Source organism: Gallinula chloropus, assembly GCF_964237585.1.
Source record: "Gallinula chloropus genome assembly, chromosome: Z".
Classification (NCBI taxonomy): Eukaryota; Metazoa; Chordata; class Aves; order Gruiformes; family Rallidae; genus Gallinula; species Gallinula chloropus.
The window spans coordinates 20,499,007-20,521,638 of record NC_140089.1 but is presented as its reverse complement, the minus strand read 5'-3'; positions in this window follow the sequence as shown (position 1 = coordinate 20,521,638).

Here is a 22,632-nt window from a genome sequence, read left to right as displayed (position 1 = left end):
TTGGTATTCCTTCTAGTACTTCATATTTGATTTCAAAACACTTTTTTGCATGGAAGATTTGGATTGGCTTTCTGAGACATCTGAGTGTCCCAGTACATTGCTCAGAAAGCTAGTATTGCTAACCCAAGGTTCAAGATTATATCTGGGGATCAGACTCAGATGCTGGAATTGAGTGCACCCTCAGCAAGTTTGCAGATGACACCAAGCTGAGTGGTGTGATTGACACAACAGAAGGAAAGGAAGCCATGCAGAGGGACCTTGACAGGCTGGAAAGGTGGGCTCAGGTGAACCTAATGAGGTTCAACACTGCCAAGTGTAAGGTGTTGCACTTGGGCTGGAAGAATCCCAGACATAGATACAGACTGGGAGAAGAGCTGCTTGAGAGTAGCCCTGCTGAGAAGGACTTGGGGATTCTGGTGGATGAGAAACTTAACATGAGCCAGCAGTGTGCTCTGGCAGCTCGCATGGCCAGTGGTATCCTGGGCTCCATCAGAAGAGGGGTGGCCAGCAGGGACAGGGAGTGATTGTCCCTCTCTGCTCTGCCCTCGTGAGGCCCCATCTGGAGTACTGTGTCCAGGTCGGGGGCCTGCAATACAAGAAAGATGTGGAACTGTTGGAGAGGGTTCAGAGGAGGCCACAAGGATGATTAGAGGGCTGGAGCACCTCCTCTATGAAGAGAGGCTGGGGGAGCTGGGCTTGTTCAGCCTAGACAAAAGAAGGCTGCGGGGGGACCTCATTGCAGCTTTCCAGTACCTGAAGGGAACATACAAACAGGAGGAGAATCAACTTTTTAAAAGGGTAGATAATGGCAAGACAAGGGGCAATGGATTAAAGCTAAAGGAAGGAAGGTTTAGATTTGATATTATGGGGAAGTTTTTTACAGAGAGAGTGGTGAGGTGCTGGAACAGGCTTCCCAGAGAGGTGGTGGATGCCTGTCCCTGGGGGTGTTCAAGGCCAGGTTGGATGGGGCCCAGAGGAACCTTGTGTAGATCCAGACTGGAGGTTGGCATCCCTGCCCGGGATAGGGGGGTTGGAACTGTATGATCCTTGGGGTCCCTTCCAATCCATACCATTCTATCATTCTATGATTCTATGCTGCAACAATTTACTTGGAAGGCCTGTACTTTTGCTGATTCTGAATCCCAATAGAAAAACAAATGGATATTAAATTTATATGAGAATTTGCAAATGTCTATGCCTTCATATCTTTGGGGGTTCTTTGTAATTTGTGTTAGATTCGCTGGAAGAATCTAAACATAGTTTAGATATCCATTTTTGAATAGATCATTAAGATAATATTTAGTTAGCAATGGTTAATTTACCATTAATTATAAACTCTTCCTTGAGAAGAAATTTAAAGGAGGTTCATCCCAGAAGTTGAAATGTCTTAGGGAACACAAAGCTCAGCTGAATTTCCTTCAATACATTCATTACCAAGAAATATGTATTGCCTCTAGAAATTTAAAACTGACATCTCTTCTAGCTTCGTGCTATGGTGCTAAATTTGTACATGGGAAATCTCTTGTCCATGTTCTGAATTAATGTATTTGAAGGCATTGTAATCTGTTGCACTGCATTACATGGAGGTCTGTAATTCAAACTCATCCTTTGAAACTGAAGGATAGAAATGCAGATAATAAATGCCTTTCCCAATTTTCCATTAAAAAAAAATTAAAAAATCAAAGGTTCAGAATACAACTTGCACCAACTGATTAAGAGAATAAATCATAATAATGACTTTACAGAAAAGTTCTCAATTTATATCTGACTAATTGCAAACATATTAGCCTTTTAGGATCAAATTCCTGTTCTGGGAATTTTTATGAAGCTTGATGATATGGATGATTATAAAGATAGAAAGTAAGTAGTCATAAACCTTGCTTGTGTCAACTACCCTGATGTGCTTTTGTTGCAAAGTATACAGAGGTTTCAGTGTACCGGAAAGAAAAAGAAAAGATCCAAATTAAGTTAAAAATACCTCTATCGACATTTTCCACAGCAGATTGAGCAAGCAAACCATGCAGCTGATTCTGACCGAGATACTCAGGCATATGTGGACATAGGGAATTCTGCTGCCCAACACTTGATCTAGGACAAAGGATGACAGACCAAGGGTCAAAGCCTGCAGTCCATATTCAGCAGAACTCCCACTGAGGGCACAGGGTTTAATAACTTTAGAGGAATTTTTGTCAGCAGCTGAGAGGCAGTTATTATTGCTGTCTTGTGACAATACAGGCACCGGCTAGTTACCAGTTTTGACCGTATCAATCACTTTTGTGAAACTCCAGGCATTACAGTGTTTGCTTCTGTGGCTCAACATACTTCTTGGTCTCTCAGAATTTCCATTGTAATCTGTTTTTTCTGGGTTTTTACATGTCTGTTCTAAAATTATTCCTTTGGATTGAAATGTGTTATTTCAGACTAAGCTTTTTTCCTGGTCTAAAAAAGGTGAGTGGAATTTGAAGAAAAAAGTTCTTATAAAACTAAACTGAAACAGGTATTTTAACTTACTTTTAATCTACATTTTTCTCAACTCCTATAATTACATAATTAAAATAAAATTCTTTCTTGAAACTCTGTATCACTCCATAAGCTTAGTGATCGGATGTTCATCAGGAGCACTGTGTTTCCAAAACCCCACAGCAATAAAATCATTTTCTTTTATCTATGCTCTTCAAAAATAAGAGAATGGCAGAAGCTAGAAGGGACCTCTGCAGATCATCTAATCCAACATTTTTACTAAAGCAGGGTCACTTAGAGCAAGTTGCATGGGATTACATGCAGGAGGTTTTTGAATCTCCAGAAAAGGAGACTCCACAACCTCTCTGGGCGGTCTGTCCCAGTGTTCCCTCACCCTCAAACTGAAGAAGATTTTCCTCATGTTCAGACAGGATTTCCTGAGTTCTAGTTTGTGGCAGTTGCCCCTCATCCTGTCACAGGGCACACTGAGAAAGGTCTGGCCCCATCCTCTTGACATGGAGCCTTCGAGTAGTTCCCTGTCTTTCTTGAACTGGGGAGCCCGGAACTTGACACCGAATTTCAGATGTGGCCTCACCAGAGAGAATATGTCAAATACAACTGGACCCCATATAGACTCCTGTGTCATGCCACTAGCTACAGGCCTCCAATTAGACTGTGCCATGTATCACAACCCTCTGAGCTCTGATACTCAGCCAGTTCTCAATCCACCTCACTGTCCACTCATCTAACTCACACTTCCTAACCTTGCCTCTGAGCATGTTGTGGGAGACAGTATCAAAAGCCTTGCTGAAGCTGGGGTTGAAAATACCCACTGCTTTCCTCAATATATCCAGGATAGTGGACTGGATAAACTTAGTTGGACTTGGTTGAACTATTCTCATTTAATAAGACTATTCCTATATGAAATTCCTTGAACCAATTGAAGTGCAGCATAGGTGTCTCCCGCGAATTACATCTTCTTAACAATAATAAAATAAATGTTAGCAGTGGTCAATGAGTAAAGGCATTCATTCTTCAGAGACTGGTCACTGACAAAGGTCTTTGAAGGGTACTTGTGTGAAGTCCCACTCTTCACGTGTGTTTTCTACTATGACCATTTATCTTTCCGCTGGAAAATTAAAATTTTTAATAAAATTATTATTTTCATTTCGAACTCTATTTCAAGTAAGAATTTGTTTCTTTTCTTTCTTCAGAAGTTAAATGTTTGCCTTTGCATTAAAAATACTGTGGAGATTCATTCAAAAGCACTACTGATATTCCATTGAGAAGGTGCTCTAATGAGTAGCAAAACAGTGACAGAAAAGTGTAAACAGCAGGTAGTTTATAGATAAGGGTGAAACATTACTTATGTCCTCCAGAACAGAGACACAGCAGGAGGCTCTCTCTGAGGCTGTGTCAAAGCATCCTGTTGTGACTAACTGCTGCAGGGACATATGGTGTCTGAATTCCTCATATTTACTGTGTCATATCTCACTCTTCTTCTAATATTCTCTTGTGCAAGAATAAAGAACAGGGCAGTGTTGCTATAATCTGTCTGCCCTGAGCCCTGGTCCTTAGGAAAACAAAAAGCTTGAATAATCAGAAAGTTAGTGGTATTAGAGGGCAGACATAAAACCAGAGAATATATCACGTAATGATTCAAACATGAATGGGTTAAAAAACACTGATATTTGTAAGCTCTCATCTTTTTAAGTATCAGGGCACATGCTTTATACCCTGATGTGAAAACAATCAGAAAATGAACTGCTAAGCAGGATTGTTTTTCAGGTTCAATTAAAATGTGGATATATGTGTCTGTATGCATTTTTCTCAATTACTTGTTCTTTTCTCTTTGGGCAATTCTAGCTGTGGTGCACTTAGGAAAAAAGAGAGCGTATTAAATTCAGGTAAATGTCATTCTCTCCAGTAAATGTAGGAAGAAGAGTTCCCGCATACCAATATGGAAGGGAATTAATATAATTTCTCCTATTTGCAATCATATTCTGCATTTATTGTCAAAATGTCAGTTGCCTGGATTCCCTGTTAGAATGCAGGTTTTGAAAAAAGTCTTCATTTTCTAATAACATTAAAATTGTAAACAGCAGAAATAGAGACTTAAAACTTCAAGGCCTGAATGGGCAAAGGGAGAGAAAAAACTAGCAAATGAGAAGGAAACATCTTTCATTTGGTGTGATAAAACTATTAAAAATGGAAGGAAACTGCAGTCATATTACCTGAAGAGCTAATATAATGCTTTTAGGAATTGGCATGTTATCTCCAGTAACAGGTCTGCTAACTCTTTTGTAACTGAAATACACTTTGAAATCTATGGAAAAACTAATGGAAAGGGGGAGAAAAGATGATTCATAGTCAAATAATTTTCTCCACACTGGGGCAAAGTGGGACCTCAACAGTTGTGTATGAATATTTAGATTTAAGGGCAGCCGTGAAGGTATATTACTGAGGCTTGTGTAAGTAACACCCAGTGCTTATAAATGAAAGTCCACTCACTTCCACAGGCAGGGTACTCCTTCACCTTCACTACTGCCATGCCAGTGGCATAGCCATAGGTGTTATGTTAACCAAGCCAAAAAGCATGCTGCTGCTGCTCTGGCAGCACTGTCTTCTCATCTTCTCACCCCAGCTGACTGCTCTGTGCTCTATCAACTAGAGAAACAACATGGAGAAAATCAAATAATACATAGGTTATGGTTAATGAGAGACTGTACAAATGTTTTGGTTTCTTTGACCTGTCTGAGTGAAGAAGCCTGTACTGCTTGTTATACGAATAAACAATCTAGAAAGCAAAATTTTTTGCTGCCTCTGATCACAAAGAGTATCATAAAACTGGTTGGACCATTTATTTGATTTTTCATGGAAACTATTTTGCTCCTCCCACAAATAGGGCTCTATCAAGAGCCATTAGTATAGCCGTTTTTAATGCCAATCTCTCTGTAAGCAGCAACGCTTCCCAGATGTCCAGTGCTGGAAGAAGCAGCTCTATTTCCTGAAACTGAGTCTCTCCTCTTGAAGATAGTTGATTTAGAAAAGATGACAACTGCCTTGTTACTACCCAGCTTTTTCACCATGACTTTCTCTTTCCTTTCAGATCTGCACTAAAGTACTGAGAAAGGCACAAAGATAAATCACTGCTTTCATGTCTAACTTCCACCTAGAAATATTGACTGAAAATTACTTAATCTCCACTAAATCCCTGTGACCTGGGATCTGGCATTTAAAACGCCAAAAATCACAACACAAGCAGTCAAAAGTGCTACCTTAAAAAACTACTCAGATGATCCTCCCTGTTACCTACAATGAATGCCGTGGAAATGCAGCCTTACCTGTTGTCCCTCATCGCACACTGTTTGGACCAAAATATCTCCAGATTTCAGTTTCATCATTTACACATGAGTAGGAATCACCTTACTGATGTTCATAATAGTCCCAGGTTTATAGACTCCAAGTTACCCTATACTGAAAGCTGGAAATGTTTGGCTGGTAGAAGTGAATTTATACACCACTCAGGATGGCAGTTTTCAAGCTCTGAAACTGTGCACAACCTCTCAAGGGCTTAGTCTGAAATTTCTTAATCCCCAGGCAGTAAGAAGCACAATTAAAATTCCAACCCAGGTAATTTGGACAATATAGAGGCTTATCTTTTTGTCTTTCTTTTAATGAAAGGTTGGCACTAGTAAGACATTGCAATAGGAAGACAGGTTTCTACTGGACACATTTCTATCTGCTTAATTAAGAAAGCCAGCAATGTTACTTAAAAAAATCCCTGTTTTTAAAAAAGGGTGGTTATGCATTTCACTTAAGATTAACATTTACTGGAAATTTTGATGCAATTAGTAATTTAATATTATGATAGAATTTCAAATCAATAGTTGAAATGTCAGTAGAAAATAAAGTCATTTGGAAGAGATACAGACATTGTCAGGTAAATGCCAGTGTATGATATTGAGAACGTTAAATCTGCCAAGAAAAGAATGAACTGATTACATCAGGTTTGACAGGTAGAAAATACTGTTGAATATACTCATTGTGAACTCTATTGTATTAACATTTATTCAGGCAACATTGCTGCTTGAATCGAACCTGAAACCTGTATGTATCAGTCACACACATATAAGTTCCATAGGTCACTGATGAGCAAGTATAGCACACATAACCATATATTCAAATCAGACGAAATGTCCGTATGAGAAGAAATGAAAAGGGAAGTAACCTCATTATAGAAAGCAGTCCAATAATAGAAAAGTCAGGGTAATTTACTAGATCCTTATCACATGATGCGATTTTTTGGCAATTTAACTATGAACACATCCTATACAGAGAAAAGAGAGGCTTTTTTTTTCCTAATCTACACTCATGCATAAAACAATTTTTTTTTTTTACAAAGCACAGTCGATCACAGGTTATTTAGATGCTTGTTGAAGGTCAGAAACAGTGAAAGAAATGTCTTTTCCTGTCATTTGTTAACTATTAATTGTTATTCTTCATTATACTTTTTACAGTTCACAGAATCACAGAATCACAAGGTTGGAAAAGACCTTTAAGATCATCAAGTCCAATCATTCCCATCCTATGCTAAACCATATCCCTAAGTACCTCATCAACCCTTTGTTTGAACACATCTAGGAGAGGTGACTCAACCCCCTCCCTGGGCAGCCTGTTCCAGGATCTGACAACTTTTTCCATAATTTTTTTTTTTCTAATATCTAACCTGACCCTGCCCTGGCACAGCTTCATGCCATTTCCCTGTCACCTGGCTGAAGAGACCATCGCCCACCACTCTACAACCTCCCTTCAGGTAGTTGCAGGTGGTGATAAGGTCTCCCCTCAGCCTCCTCTTCTCCAAGCTGAACAGCCCTTGCTCCCTCAGCTGCTCCTCATAGAATTTGCCCTCCAATTGTACAATTCTTTATCTGGTTTCCAAAATAAATACACAACGAACAGTCTGAGAACTTTCCACAGGACGTTAACTATATTTTCCTCTAGAAATCTGAATCTGAGAGTGTTGTAATTATGCCAAACTATTGTTTGCTATCAGCTAATAGCTGATAGAAACTGAAAACGAGTGATTTTCCTGGCTGTTCTTACATATTTCATAGATACTGATGGAGACAATGTTACTATATTACTCTAAACATTGTCAACTTTGGGTTTTATGTAATATGTGCAGGTGAGCTATTAACAATAAACAGATAAATTAGGATGGAGATGATTAGTTTTCTCAGCACCCTGCATATAATTTAATTGGTATATCTCTGTTATGATATGCTGTAGCCATATTACAGACCTCCATCAAAGGAACTATTTTTTCATATTTCCTTTTCAGATATGATTAGTCAGTATAATACAATGCCCCTTATTATTGTGCATCCCATACCATTATAATTGAACACAAGCAACATCACTTACAATAGTGTAGTATCAGCATTGATGAAGAGGCAAAAAATAGTTGTGTTCTCTTCTGATGGGATGATCCCAGGCTGACTGCTCACATCCAGACTTTTCAGGACATGAGATTGTTCTACCACACACACAGCGCTCCTATGCAAATAGGATCAGTTGCTGAAATCCCAGTGCCTGTGACAAACGGTCTCTTCTGGGGACTTCTGTGGGAAATTCATAGCAGTTACTCATGTAAGGAGAGGCTACAGGGTCAAACTCATACACTGTAAGTTTTATTTGCAGCTGGTAAGCACAGCCTCAGGATGAATTATGAGAACCAAAATATAACCCTTGGTTGAATGATCAAGGAGTACTTTGAGATTTGATTTACTTAGGAAATACTGCACTTAACTACTTTTTGTAATTTAGATTGTTTGATGGATATCTCTACCCTCACACACATATAACTGCTTTTGCTTATCTGATGATTTAAAAGAGAGGTCAAATGTTCACTCTTTCCTTGGAAGGAAATGTGAATTGTTTATGCTTGAGAGGAAGAACTGGGGGTAATCTACACATTCTCATTGCTCCATTTGATTCATCGAGAAAAAGTGTTTTTGACTGGGGCAGCTGAAACACCCGACTGAAGCATGAAAAAAAAAATCAAATCTCTGGAGGCCAAATTCATGCAAAAGCAACATAAAAGGATGAACTGTTTGTGTGAGAGGAATCAATATTCACATGCAAATGAAGTCCCTGAAGTTTATGAAGCAGTCCTATGCTTAAATGATTCACACTGGAATAATCATGTGAAGGTTCATCTCTAGTTTATTCTGCCACAGGGAGACTTGAAAGTGTACTTTCACCCTGCATTTTTTATGACTAAAAGGTCTGAGGGTAACACAGCAAGTGGAAAAAAAGGGGGCTGTGGGATCACTTATACATGAAAACATGTTTTAGCCCAGTACTAGGAGTCTTGTGGAATAAGACTCAAGGTTATGTTAAACATTTTGCACCTGCACTTTCAAAAATCTATTTCATGTTCTGCTACTATGTGTAAGTCTTAAATCATTAGAAGAATGTAGATCAATAGTCAAGGGAAATTATAAAGGCTTTTTCAAGGACTTTTGAAAAACGGCCTCTCTGGAGCTTTGGACTCATGTTATTTTGCAACAACTACCTGTGGTATGAGAAGAAGATCTTTTGTTTGGGGGAAAAAAAAAAGAAATCCAGAATAAGGGATGCAGCATGTTGAAAAATATGTGTTATTTCTATGGTCCCATGTTTTCATTTCTACTTTTTGTTTTGTTTAAGTCTATGAGCAAAGCGAGTGGAAACTTGCACTTTCAAAGACAAAGGGGACTAGATTATAATGGTGGCTTTCATCTCTGGAGCAGTTAGCTGGAGGGCGGCACAAAGTGTTTAGTCTAAAAATGAGTTTAAATGGCCTTATCTAAAATGTATACATAGAAGAGTGGACTTCTCTGCTTTTCCCATGAAAAAGATCTTCCTTTCATAAGGATCTTTGTGAACCTGCTTAATCAGAAAAGGAGCCCATTTCTATTCCTTTATGGAGAACTTTATAATTTTTAGCAGATAAGAAAGCAAGTGTTCGCTTTGAAGCATCCATGGGATGAAATGGAATTTGGAAATTAACTTCAGGGCAGAGAAACACAAGCTGAGGAACTTAAAAGGCTCATTCTTTCAACTTAAGAGTTTATATCTGTTTTACAGAGTTAAAAACTAGAGATAATCGAGTCAGATAGCCTTCTCATCAAAATTTGTCCATGTAACACTGCTAACATATGCCTTCTGCACCAGTTTATTTCCCCTAACATTCAGACATTAATACTACTGGAGCAAAAACCATCCTCTCCTTATGTAGTCAGATTTGGAATGAGGAATGTAGGATATAGGCATTAATTTAGGAGTGAACAGCACTGACTAATAGAACGAACTCAGGCTCTCTTCTCTCTAATCCTTGCAAGTGTGCTCAGGCTTCATGCTAGGAGCCAAATTAAGTAGGTCAGTATCTCACTGAGTATGATCTGCTGCTGGTGGTGTAATCATCAAAGTACAGCTTACTAATTAGTAAGCAGGGAGTCTCCTCATCCTAAAACTTATATTAGTCTATTAAGTCGCTCCATCCAAACTTTTAATAATAATTCTGCAATTGAAGCCCCTCCACTTGGAACACTGGGCATATATCCTGAGTATTTTTATGTGCATTATACAGGTTGTATCTCTTTTTTATTTCCCACATGGAATTGATATACACAATATTAAAAGTTGTTCATGTTCTCAATACATTCAAAATTTTAATGAGCAAAAGATAAATTCCAGATGATGCTGTAAAACTATGGAGTTATTTCCAAAGAGGGAAGGGTCTTTCCAATTTTTGTTTCCTGGTAGACTAAGCAGACTTTTTACAGTACTTTGCAGGAGCTCTGTTTACCAAAAGAAATAACATCTTGCTTTGTATTCTTTAATTTCTGCAGAGCTAGGTTTAGGGCCTCCAGTTGCCTCCTGGATGAATCTGTTCCCACAGAAAGTGTGGCAAAGGATGGAGCCAGCAGTTCCTAACTATCAGGTAGTTCAGCCTTGATAAACTGAGGGGTAAGACAAATGAATGATCCTTTCCTCTATTTGTGAACAATTTTAAATACTTGCATGCAGTTCAAATATGCCTGGATGTGTTCCTCACCATGAAGTGAGCGATCTCCACTTACAAATAAACAACACACTTTCATGATGATCACACACACCATGAGAGGATGTGACTAAATAATATGGAAGGTAACCTATATGGGGCTCAAGGATGTGTTTGAGTTTGCTCTTGAAAAACAGTACATGCTCACTAAAATATAAAATAACATATGTAGTCTAGATTAACTGTCAGACTGAGGTTCCTACAGAAAGATAGCACTGCAGAGAAGCTCGGATGTTCTGAAGAAAAGGTTGTTGCTTGAATGATATGTCCTGGTGTCTTCCAAGTGGGAACGACCCACCTAAACGCACGTTATCATTTAGCCTGATTCAAGTTCAGCGTATTGATTTTGGATTAGAATACACTCTAAACAGGTCTTCTCAGACTGCCATATTACTTCTGGTCTTCTGGAATAACATTTCTAAGAATCTCATGAGAGGAGAGAAATTTCAAGGTAGTTGGGTAAATAAGGAACAAATAAAAGATTATCCATATATTGTAGCTTTTGTTTCAGAACTTGAGGTAAATTTTTTTTACATTGCAGTTCTTGCTCCAAGACAATTTTTTTAATTTTAAGTTAAACAATCATTGAGTTAAAACCTCCTCGAACCACCTCAGAAGTGACTGCCCCTCTTTTTCTAGAGAACACTCTAAACTCTGATTGCACAGCCATTTATTCTTGTTCTTCCATTCTGTCTGAATTAACTTTTACATTCCTTGCTACATAATTTGCACAGGATTGAATGACACTTTCTCTACCTTAATTTACAACGTAGTCTAGAGATTTTGAGTAAGTGATTCTTTCAAAAGGATGTGGGTTTGAACTCCATCAGCCTCAGGTTAAAACTACTACCTGGATACATGTTCTGGCACCAGTGTTACTACCTGAAAGGTAAGAACCACGTGTCCTCTGGCAATCATTATTCAAAAGAAAAAAGTGTCCCTCCCAAGAGAAAAATCATGGAAGTTCTGGATTCTGTACAGGTGGAGGAACTACTTGCAATCTTTTTGCAGCTATCTGAAGCTTGAAAAATCAGTCAGATTATAGAAACATCTTTATGTTTAGCTTTCATATTATCTAAGCTGTTGCATTTTCCCATTCAGAATGTAGGGAAAACAGTCAGAGGTGTCTGCTTCATTCAGTGGAGCTAACAGAGGTTACATCACTGACTCATTCAACTCTGGGGGGACAGAAATTGCACACACCTTCTCTCCTGTTCTCAGATATATTACCTTAAGAAACTGAGGCATTTTTAAAATAGGAACCCCAAAGCAAAAATTCTCTACAGATGCAGCATTATCACGTTTAGATGCATCTGATATGAGAATGAGGATCAAGGAGACTAAAGCTTGACAAATGCCTTGTGTCAATAGAGTTTTATTTTTATTTTTCTTTCTCTTAATTATTGTGGGTGTAATTTTCATACTTTTCATCCCTAACTTTAAAAAAAAAAAAAAAAGGATCATTTTGAACAATCACGCACTCACCTGTGATGAAAAGACATGAAGAGACTATACTACAGATAGGACCTTTTCCTCTATGTAGTTTCTGTTTCAGAGTGTATAGCATGATAACCACTGTTCACAAGAATACAAATCTGAGATTATATCGTATTTTTATTAATATTCTTATTAATATTTTTACTCAGCTTTTATAATGTTTTCTAAACAGATCATGAAAGCAAAACTCCTGAAATTGAGCTTTTGAACCCCAAAGAAATCTATTTAGAAAGTATCGCTTACTTTTTATAGAGCGTGTACGAAGGCATACTCTCTTTTCAATTAATGACCCCTAAAAGAGATTACTTCTTGCGTTTATGGAAAGTAGATTTTGTCTCAAGTTGTTTCTTATCTTTCTGTGTGCTTTAAAAAGCTCTGCAGGATGGAAAGAGACATTGGCACAGGTGGCTTGAAAAAGATGACTATTGCTTACAAAGATGAATCTGTAGTTCAAATGAGATTACATTTAGTTTTAGTTCTGATGGTCTTGTGATAGCTATAAAGTCAATATTGGCACAGCATGAAGACTTGAAAACTAGTGTGAATTCATGTGTAGCTAAAGAATCATTAAAATATTCTCAATTAAAGTGAATGACTCTTCTTCCCCTGTGAATTTCGGTGGGATTTTGTGAATTTACTGAATAAATCTACTAACCACTCAAACGAAATGGAGTTATATTACTAAGAAAATTGAATATGAAAAACAGATACCTATAGAATAGTAAAATGTTCATGATCCAGTTAAAAGCAGAAAAAATTATGCCTGCCAGTAACTGAATACAACTTGACAATTCCATAGGTTTTTCTTTTCTTTTTTTTTCTTTTTTAGAAACAAGAAAACAAAGCCACAAACATTAACCCAATTTTATCTGTCTTGCTACATACCAATTCCATTAGAAAGCAGAGCTTTCTCTGGCCCTGATGAGTACAACTAACACACCCAATCATTTCATAGATGCACCTCTTTTTTAATGATCTTTGCTGCAATTAGCTTATAAAGACTTCTACAACCCTCCTGTAGTCACAGAAATCACAGATTCTACTCTGGAAGTTTTATGTAATGAGAAGATTCAGCATCACACCTAACCCTCTGTCATGGGCTATTGTCAAGCTAGGAAAACCAGCTCATTATACTAATCTCATCTAATGAAACGCATTCAATTTTCTTGCGTTCACTTATGGTCCCAAGTTTGTTTCTTTTCTTTAATCATAAGCTTTCAGGCAGTGAATAAACTCATGAAATCTGAAGGATATTTCTGCAATGAAATACAATCCTTTTTAAAAAACTGAAGGATGAAAATTAGCTGAAGACAAGCTACAATTAGAAAATAAGTAGTGATGCATTAGACAGCATTTGTCCTCTACATTTATTTTTCACTGATGGATGACCATATCGTGCTACAGAAATTAACACAATTTATATCAATAATTTGCTGTTGGGGTGTGTGAATAAAATTATACTTAACCTAATTTTTTTTTTGTTTCAATAACTACATTTTTATCAGCTATATCAGTTATGTAATAGCTCGGGAATTATTTTGATTCTTTTCTAATTCTTGACAGATTATTCCTAAAACTTGGCTGCCCAAAAGTTTAGAAAAGACCACAGGGTTTTCAAGAGTTAACAGGGTGAACTTGGTCAGTCCCTTGACCAAACAGATTCATTTGATTTGTCTTTTTCACTGACCTTTTGACTTACAGTCATCTGCATTCTGTTCATGCTTTATTTCATTCTCTTTTACTGGAGAGTACTTTGGAATGTTTGTCATGAAAAGAGCTACATAAATATTAATGTATTGATAGCGTTATGGCTTTTCAAGCCTATTTTTCATTTCACGGGTTTTAAGAGCTACAAAATTTACTGACTATACAGAAAATATAGTATAATGGACTTTCTGAAATGCCCTGAATGAGGTAAAATATATGAATTATTAATCCCATGGAAGTCAGTGCTGTCTTGCTTATAGACAAAATTTTCTGTGCCAATCTGAGAATTTTTATCTTTTTCTTTCTTTACTGTGTGAAGTTTGTGATAAGTACACTTCATGCCTCTACTTTGTAAGTAACCATATGTTCCTAATCACACCCTAAAAATAGTGATATGATTTCATTTTATGCTCACAGTGTTGACATCAGGGTGCATTTTATACTTCCAAAAACTACAGATAGAGTGGAAGGAGACGTTCATATAGGATTGTATGGGACTCTGTTTCCTACAGGCATTGCTAGCAGGCACCCTCCAACATAGAAGGTCAGCTTCAGACTCTGAATGAGCCAATGGGGACATCATGCGTTAGGGATGTCTTGACTCAGTTATTCCCCAGGGGTTTTTTTGTTCCATGACTTGCTGATTCCCTGGGTTTTTTCTGGAGGTTTTTTTTATTGGTTGTTGGTTTTTTGTGGGGTCTTTTTAGTTTTTGGTTTGTTTGTTTTTTTTTTTTTTTTTTTTTGTCCAGTGGATATTCTGCCATCTGGGCTCAACACCTAAGTTATAAGCTGTGAGACTCATTTATCACACCATGGGAGGGAAGCCATCAGAATCTGTAAATCTGCAGCAGAGCATCTAATACAGGCTAATGAAAATAAATGGAGCTCAAGGTAAAGGCTACTCTCAAATCTTAACTCATCCAGCTGTTTTCAAAATCATGAATGTTTAAGCCCCCTGGATCTTAGATAGCCTGTATAACATAGTGGCCAGATTCAACTGAACCAGATGGAGAATGCATCAAGCCTGGACTGTTGCCCTTACTTCTGATTTGCATCAGTTGTCAAATTAGTATGAGTGGAGATAAATTTTCCCGTTAAAAACAAAATTCTAAACATTAATGCTCCATGCTGAAGAAAGGTCTGGAAGGTGTTGAATGGCTTTTTTTTTTTTTTTTCCCCACTGGTTCAGCTGCAGTCAATTATATCACCTTCTCATAGCTCAGTATCTCTTGTTTCTTCATCCCTGCTCACTGCCCTACAACACCATAGGACATCTTTCAGGAATGTTTTTCCCCTACAAGCCCTAGTTCTCTTCCTTGAGTTTTTATAACTGACTATGTTATGACACCTTGCATGCTCATGCATGCTTCTGCAGCTACAGAAGCAACCAACTTATACATGATATTCTTCCCTGTCCATTTTAACTCAAAACCATATGTAATTCTTACTGAAAGCAACACAAACCTCAAACTGTGTAAAACTTTAGTAATCAAGTTGCTAAGAAGGCTCTATCTGAAGACATTCTGCAACTGTATAACCTGCACTATACCATCCATCATCACAGCTTGAATTTGTTGACCTTTGGAGCGTAGAGCAAGATTCATCTACTAACTCAAGTGATTGCCAAAGTGATACTGGGATATGCGTGATCACAAGTATCTATTTATATTTTAATCTGCAACCAGTATCTCAGAATTTGTTAGATGAGCACATTTCAGAAATCAATCAATAAATAAGTAACTCAGACTCACTTCAAGGGCAGAATGCGTACCTCCCTCTGAGTCATAGTTATGGCAATATTGCATATAACCAAGACAAACAGCAAGTAGTACAGCAGGGTGGGAAGCCTGAGAAGCAGACTAAAATTACTTCATTTTTTTTCCTCAACTTTAAAACTGAAGAATACTACAAGTAAGAGAATAAAACTGAAAGACTCTACAGGTATTTTGTCTGTTTGAAATACATAGCATTTTTATTTTTAAGCTTGCAAAGAATGATATAGCTAGGTGTTACAATGAACTCTATCTTGGTTTTTCCTACTGTTACAGTGTTTTTCTTGTTTTTCAGCCCAAAGCTGGAAGCCAGTTACAGCATGACTTTCAAAGCTTCCTTTTATCATGACAGGATTTTTATTTTTTTCTAGCAGAAAAACTGAGTAGGTATTTAAGTTGTTGAACTACTGTGTTCCACACCTTTTTGTCTGAAGGTTATTTATGGGAGAACAAAAGAAATAAACAACCCACAAATCCAAGTATTCAGCTTCAAATTGTAGATGTTTTGGCTACATTTAGTGCATCTACAAGAGATGACAGATGATGGTCAGCAGTAAAGTTGTTTTCTAATGGCTTGAAAAAATCCAGTGGGTTGTTTTGGGTTTTTTTGTTGTGGGGCTTTCCCATTGAATTAGTAGAGGATGAATGAAATATACAGGTTGTGATGAGAAATAAACAATTAATATCTGACTATAGAGAATTGTATCTATTTTTGGAGGAAAGGTTGAAAAAGCATTACCTTTCATGTTTGCTTGCTCCTTCCAGGGCAGACAGGAAATATGAAAAAAAAGCATTAACACTTTGTCTTGTATTTTTAGCAAGCTCACACAAGCCACAAACACTTAACCCACAGTCTGGAGTGCTATACAAGTTAATTTTGTACCTACTCTCCAAATTAAAGGTAAGAAACAAGTCCTTTAAATATCTTGGATGTGTGCAATAGTACTAAAGCACATTTCCAGAAGCCCTAGCTTAAATATAATAAAATGACTTCTACTGTGAACTTGTTTTCAGAGAGTACATCTTTGCTTCTTAACTGTTTCTTATGTCACGTTCAGCAAATTCATAATTTCTGCTGAAGCTGATCAAGACAGGACTTTTCTGAGTAAAGCAGATGACCTTTATATCTGCCAGATTTTTATTAATTTTCTAATTGATATTATTAGCAGAATTCTTTTCTAAAGTTTGTTACTAAGCTATGATGACATTTTCATCCTTTCTTATTGAGTTTTCCCTAGGAGTACAGTTTAAGTTGTTACACTAGTCTTCAGTAGTTTGCTTTGCACATGTATTAATTCCCTTTCATTTTCCTAAGTCTTGGTAAGCTCTAGTGTGCTCATGCTACGAGCTGGCAGGACAGTCCATGCAGCTCTTTTCCTCAAAATAAAAATCAGCTCAGTACGTCTTATGTTTTGGAAAAGAAGAAAGAATAATTAATTAGAAATTGAATTATTTCACAATTAACTGATGCAGTGTACAAAGAGGTATTAAAAGTGTATAAAAATTGACTTTTAACAATATTATTAGAAACACTGTGCAAGGCCCGGGTTGGACCTCAGGTATAAAACTTTGCCAAATTCAGTAGAAAGAAAGATGAATTCAATCCTGGTTTTGGGTAAGTGGAGATACATTATATGAATAGAGATTGTCCTACAATTGAGATGAAACAAGTATGGTATGCTTCATACAAGTAAAACACAGACCGAATTAATATGAATGTTGGCCCATCAGAGAGACATGTGAGCAGAAACTATACTTAAGCCAAAGCATGCAGCTGGAATGAGATCTAATGGCTTTAAGCTGATTATGATCATATTTTGGCTGAGAACTTGGAGGCTTTGAACCATCATAGTAATAAAAAGCTTGAAAGCTTTGAAAGGGGTAATTGCAGGGAGAAAATGGGAAGCTGATGTAGTTCATCAGGGGAACTGTGTGGTGGTACCTCTGTATGGTGTAGAAGGCAGATGGCCTTTACCACCTCAGACACCTATTCAGGTCCTGTACTCCCTCATTACACACCTGCAGATCCAGTAGGCTAATTTCAGAGAAAAGGAAAATTGGCAGTTATTACTGGAGATGTGATGAGAAGGGAAAGAGCTGTAGAGGAGGTCATTCCCATCTGTATATTAATTTAATTACACTGAAGAATTTAAGAATGATTTTGTACAGCAGGGCATTAGATTAAGTGAATAATAATCTGGTAAACTCCACAGATATAGAGGAGAAGGGAGGAGGAGGATCTTTGCCATGAAGCAAATCTCACATTGAAAAAAAAATAAAGTGCCATCACTTTGTAGATAAAAATAAAGTGCCTCACATAGAGATTTTAGGTGGGTAAGGGCTGATGGTACTGAGATGAAAAGCTCACAGTTAGGCTATGGAGATCACCAGTTTTCAGGGTGACTGGTTTTGTGCATCCCAAATCACAGGCTCACTGGATTTGAGTCTTGGATGTGAGTCTTGGCTTAGTTTTCAATCATGCAACACAGTTTTTCTGTATACTGAGATCTGAAATCAGGACAAAAGGACTGCAGAAAGTGTTGTGGTGTTGGCATATTTTAAAAGTGTGACTGAACAAACACCTATATTTCTGTCTCTGAAAAGAAAAAAAGAGGCATTATATATATTGTAGTCTGAATGGCTTGAATGGTGTGGAACCTTTGGCTACAAATTTGGAGATTACCAGACATGTTTTAAAATATACTTGCAAGATATGTAACATTAGCAGAATACCTATGAGAAACATATGCTTTCTCTGCAGTCTCTCATCTTGATTTCTAATTCAAGAGGGCCTGGTCCCAAATTTCCTTTTCTGGACACAGCTACAACACCCCTACTACAAGCTTTGCCTGAAAAATTTTGAATTGGTTCAAATGCTATATTTTTAGGGTTTTAGCTCTGGTAAAAATAAAATAATGGGGATCTAAACTGTAAAGTAGAATATGTGTGTCTAGGAAGTGGAAGATCTAGTATGAGAAAGATACTGAATTTCTCCCAATAGTTTCTCATGTAATATTAAATTTTGAAGGGTGATAAATAACTGCACTTGGACTTCCACATAATTTTGATGCACTCAGTTCTCCTGTATATCCTGAGATATCAGGCTGTGTGGTTCACTCCAAGGTCTTGTACAAATTACCATTGATAGACATTTTCATATTCTTGCATGGTGTCAGTGTTCAGCAGTTTACAAATATTTGGCACCAATTCACATTAGACAACATTGTAAAAAGTGATAGGTACAGCATCTACAGAGAAGGAAAATTATTTGGACAACTGTTTCTTTGTTGGGGTTTTTTTTGTGAAAACTGATGAATCCTGCTTTCTCACCAGATTCACATCCTTGATTTCCAAGAAGGACATGGACCTGTTGGAGCGCAGCCAGAGGAGAGCCACCAAAATAATCAAAGGGCTGGAGCACCTCTCCTGTGAAGACAGGCTGAGAGAGTTGGACTTGTTTAGCTTGGAGAAGAGAAGGCTCTGGGGGGGGGCCTTACAGCAGCCTTACAATACCTGAAAGGTGCCTACAAGAAAGATGGGGAAGAACTGTTCACGAGGGCATGTAGGACAAGGGTAATGGTTTTAAACTAGAAAAGGGGAGATATAGGTTGGATATTAGGATAAAGTTATTCAGTGTGAATGGTGGAGGATCACTGGAACAGGATGCCCAGAGAAGCAGTAGAGTCCCCATCCCTGGAGATACTCAAGGTCGGGCTTGATGGGGCTCTGAGCAACCTGATCTAGATGTCCCTGCGTACTGCAGGGGGGTTGGACTAGATGACCTCTAAAGGTCCCTTCCAACCTTACATATCCTATGATTCTATGAAACGCTTTGCTCAGAATTCTTCTAGGCACCTGTGAACAGTCTGCACAATCAATGCAAATATTTTTTCCTGTTTTTTAAAAAAGATTACTTTTTTTTTCCCCTAAAAAACATTAGTTAGTCAACCTGCTCTTGCAGGGGAGGATTATGATTACTATAAGCTCTGACTTGGAGTTCTCATCAGTCACTACTTAAGAGGATGCCTACAGCTTGAGCATTTCCGTTGCATAGAAAAAGCACTTCAGAGTTTCAAGCTAACAACCTACTTTTGGTGTCAGCTGCTTTTCTCTGTACATAAGAGGAAGTAGGATTGAGGGTCTGTCCAAAGAGTATAAAAATATATAGCAGTAGCAAATTGTGGGAAAACTTGGGTCTGCAGATATGAGAGCTGGATAATCATGGAGTTCTTGGTAGAGAGATATGAAACTCTATTTTCTCAAACGTCTGGTTTTGCTTACCATAATAGTTACTCTCTCTGAAGATGAAAATGTAGGGCTCACCAGTGCTTCAAGATTCACTGACATAACCAATATTGACCTTATTCTTGACAATAAAAAATGTTTTCATCTCAATCTCTGTATATTATTGCATCATTAATGAAAGGTTGGATGTGTTATTTTTCAGGAAAATGTTCCTTTTATGTAGATTCACATACTGATATCCTTATTAAAATCTCAGTATGGTGGAGAGTTATGGGGACAGAACATGATGAAGGGTTGTGAGTTTTGGTGATTCTCAAAAAAAATCTCTATGCAACCACTTATTATTAGCTGAACTTGAATCTACTTGAAAATGCTAGATCATGTGGCAGTCTCAAACATGAATGGTAATATCTTCTCTACTTTTTTAGGTAGAGCCTTTTGTACTGCACTTCCTGGAGAGACAGCCTAAAAATGTAACCTTAGTGTCTACTCTTGGTTGAGCTAGCCCACGCACAGCACTCCTGATGCAGCACAAAGACTTTTAGGATTGAGGCCAAGATAATTACATGGTGTAATTTTGCCTTTGAAGATCTCCTCTCAGATCTAACAAAAATGTCAGTAAAGTTTGTTTTCTCTAAAAATGGACTTTATCTTATAGCAGCATACGAACACAGTTTGGTGTTGGTGGCTGAGACATAGTGGGCCCTGCACACCTCTGGAGCCTTTGATTCTCCTAGAATCACTATGTACCAGATGCTTTTTGAAAGTGTCTGTGTCACTCAGCAGCTGATGCCAAGAGTAGTTGTAAGGCTATCAACCAGTGCAATAGCCCTCACCCACATTCTGCTCTTCTCATTCAACTGCTGGCTGCTATTTAAGATGATCCTTTCCACAGAATTCCTCATGAAACTCTAAAGGCATATTGAAATATCAAAGGTTTTTCTGCACTGGCGAATGACTATGAAGTAGGGTGTCGAATTCTTCCACATTGCTGTATGTTCAACATTTATTCAATTTCTTTGAAAAAATAGCAGTATATCTGAACTTCTTGTGAAGATTTTCAGGTAAATGTTTCCCATTAGATATTACTGCTCTTATAACTATTCTGACCTAATATTTACAGTTCTTGACTATTCCTTTAGGAATTCTCTATAGAGAAAAATCTCAAAATGAAGGTCAATTGAACTACTTTAGATATTTAATTTTTAGAAATTTGATTGGAATTATAAGCATTTTAATAACAGAGCTACAGATCTCTGCACTGTAGCCTTTCTAAGAGACTTAAATTCTGACTTCTTCCTTTCCAAAACAATGAGTCATAATTTACCAGTATTCCCATTACCCTGTTAGTATGCATTTCCCTATCTATAAATATGTGTCTGTTTATACACACACATGCACGCTTCCTCTCTGATATGGAAAGCCTTGTATTAAAAGGTGACCTTAATTTGCCATTCTCGAAGTAAATTACATTTTCTAATATATAACAATGAATCATACTACTGTAGGGCTATATTTTTAACAGATATAAACTGTAATGGCCATACTGAATTGCCTTGTCGATCTACACAAGCTGTAATTAGCTGGGTATCCCATACATAGGCATGATGTATGATGTACGGTGTCTGATGTATGATGTATGATGAGAGGGTGTGCTAGAGATCTAATTGTGCCATTGTGTTTTAAACCAATCACTGGGTTTAAAAAAAAAGAAATTGATTGGGGAAATAATATAGATAAAATGTGTGCTTGCTGGAAATGAAGAAATTAATGTGATGAATTGTATCTAGGGCATTACCAGGGCATATTATAAATGGTTCTACAAGGTTTTGAAATAGGGAAAATTTATGAAGTGGATGATAATTGCTAAACAACTGCAAACTTTTCTAATGCATCTTCCAATAAATCTGCATAACAATGCAGTAGGGAAATAGATTATTCTGAATTTAATGAATTTCACAAATGGATGTATTCAGACATACTATAATACAAAGATATCCCAGCCTGTCTGAACAGGGTGCAAGAGGGAATGTCATATTTTTTCAATTAAAAAAATATGCTTTTACTGGTTGTATTACTTAGCTCAGTACCATCTAATAAGCACACACAGTACTCCCAAAACACCTTGTTCTTCTTGTATTCTGTTTTTTCTCTTCAGCTTCATTTTATTTATGCAAAATTTCTTCAGCTTGATTTTGTGCCTGGCTACCTAAAATGCAAAAAAGATACAGCCAGCAACACACTCTGAAAGAATGTGTTTTCTTCCAGATATACGTGCCTAGGGAATTTTTAAACATCTTCACATTGGCTGTTTTTAAACTTTCTAGTGGAATAGTCCCGGTTCCTGAAGCATGAATGAAAATGAAGGAAGTATGCAGTTCTGGCATTTCATCAGAATGTTTTGTTGCTTGAATGAAGATGCTTTGATGCTGTTCAGGACCATTGAATTACTTTAGATTCTATGATATTTAGTTTTCTGTGAGCTCCAATCCTGCCACACTGACATACTCAGGCTGCTTTTTGCAAATATGCAAAGCCTTAGAAGGTTCATAACCTTAGCTAAGAATATCAGGGCGAAAAATACTGGGGTGATGGGAATCCAAAATTATATTGGGTCCCAATTTTATAATCGCAAACATATGCAGACATATCCCTTGCCTGTGGCAGTCTAGCTTACAGTAAATAGCTGCAGATCTTTTCTGCCTAGCATCCCTGCTTGCAGTGCTTACTTCTCCAGAGTGTAGTAGTTCTGTGACCGAATTAAAAAACAAGTGGGGGGTGGGGGGGTGGGGGTGGGCAGAGGAGCAAGCACACAACAGGCAGTTAAAGTTTCTCTCTGAA